Raw genomic sequence first — 2328 nt, 5'->3', positions numbered from 1 at the left:
CCTCTCAAACTGGGCTATCAGGTAACCTTGAAGAATTGAAATTATGAAATATGACTAAGGAATTCAAATGCTGCTTGTTTGTCAGGATACTTTTTCACTGATTTATTTTAAAAATATGAGCTATGAGTGTGAATGTTATATATTCCATCCCCTAATTCTGTTTTACTGGTTTATTTGACAAATAATCTATATGGATTTGCTCTATAAAGACCTTATGTCTGTTTAGGATTGTTTTGAGAGCCTATTGATGTATCTCAGAATAAAGTAATGTCCACAACATTAGTGATGTTTTTTTGTGTGTGTGAATGTATTTTACTTAACTCATTAAATGTAGCTGGATACTCATGAACGCATGTCTCTAATAGCCACAATAGGAGTAATTTTAGCAACACCGTATTTTGTGTGGCCCATAACGACCCAGTGGATCATGAAAACGTGCCAAAATTCACATTCCTTGCTTGATGTTGGTACATTAATCCCATTCAGATTGCCACTTATCTGTGATGTAAGAGTTCAGTATAGGTTTAAGGTCTAGGGCACGGATTTGACATTCTGTGACTTCTTCATTGAGGGCTTGCTTAGCAGCACTGTCCGCTTTTTCATTTCCCCTCAGACCAACATGGCCTGGGACCCAGCAAAAAACTACACTGAAGTTCTGGTTCTTTAGACGTTGTAGTTGATCAAGCTCAGCTTTGGTTGTACTTTTGTGTGACATTAAAGCCTACTGGAAAGATTTTTAATTGCGATTTAATTTAATGCAATTTACTTTTACGATTAAATAAAATTAATTTATCCCTCTCACCCATAGTTTTCTATTTATTTACAAATGTACATAGGCCTACTGTAATTACATTTATACATAGTTATTCTACTGATCTTCATACTATTCATCCTGCAAATAGACTTATTCGTACTACTCTTATGATGTTGTTTCTGCACTACAATGACACTGTTTCCACACTGCACATAGCTGTATGTCATGTACATATCTGTTATATATTTGTCATATTGAATATCCATAATTATTCTGTTTTATTATATTCTGTTAATACAATGCATATATCTATATTATTATTTCTACTATTATACTGTTACTGCTACATCTACATACATTATTCTACATATTGTATGAGGTAACTGCTAATACACTGCACATATTTATATTTAATTCATATTACTCTAAACCACCTTCTGTAAATCAACTGTATACTACTGTCTACTAGGGATGTAACGATATGAAAATTTAACCTCACGGTTATAGTGACCAAAATTATCACGGTTTTCGGTATCATCACGGTATTTTCAATTATGTTCAGAAAGCACTGATAGGCCTACACAAGCTGAAATTGTTTCAAAAAGTGTCCCGTTCACTTTTTTCTTCATGTTTAATTGGATGTGCTTATAGCTTAACTTACCCTACCATAACTTGGAGTTTGCTATTTCTGTTATTTGGATGCAATGAGTGAGACCAAAGTAAGCGTTCAAAATAAAACTTTAGGCTACTGTATTCTCCTGATAACGTGAGTGGAATGGATTTAATGTGGACGCGAACATAAAAAGATGCAGAGTGGCTACATGATAGTGCACATACAGTGAAAAAGTTCCGCCTTTTAAAATCAGGTGTAGCCTAATCCGAATCGTAGTTAAAACCATCAATTAGACAACAAAATCAGTAGGGTACCAGTTTTGTTCCATTGTACCAGGCCTACTGTATGTCAAAAGCAGGCTTGGATGAAGCTGGGAAGGATTAAACACACGGTTTCCACACCGCGGTAATCAACAGTGATAATCATGATGTTTGAAATGAAAACGCTAATTATTATCGTCAACATTTTTATCGCGGTTTACCATTATACCGGTAATCGTTACATCCCTACTGTCTACATTGCACTATATTTCTTGACCTGTCTCTGTATATTTCATCACCTTTCTATACTTTGCATCACATTGAATGCATACTGTAGGCTACATCAGTGTTTCTCAAAGTCTGGGTCACGACCCACGGGTGGGTCGCAGGAGATTTTATTTGGGTCGCCAGCACAATTTATGTTGTGTTATAGGCCTAACTGATACCATTTGTCATTTGATACCAGGAAAGCTAACAGTTTTCTATTAGGATGTAGATTGTTAACTACCAGTCACGGTTTTGTCATAAAAGGTCATGAAACTGGCGCATGAAACTGGGGGACGAACGCATCGCAGAAGGTGCCAGCATGGATATCTACCTCTCAAAATGAAACCGTTCTGTGGGGCGCCTGCCATGTACCTCGCAGTTGCAAACTGCAAGGGACATGAATCCGCCTATTTGCACAAACATTAATAGATAGG

Source organism: Alosa pseudoharengus, unplaced genomic scaffold (genome assembly GCF_046254945.1).
Source record: "Alosa pseudoharengus isolate Yale_2024_CS ecotype anadromous, Long Island Sound unplaced genomic scaffold, YU_APseudo_1.1 YU_APseudo_1.1_scf_9, whole genome shotgun sequence".
NCBI classification, from domain to species: Eukaryota; Metazoa; Chordata; class Actinopteri; order Clupeiformes; family Clupeidae; genus Alosa; species Alosa pseudoharengus.
Note: the sequence above shows the minus strand (reverse complement) of the source record.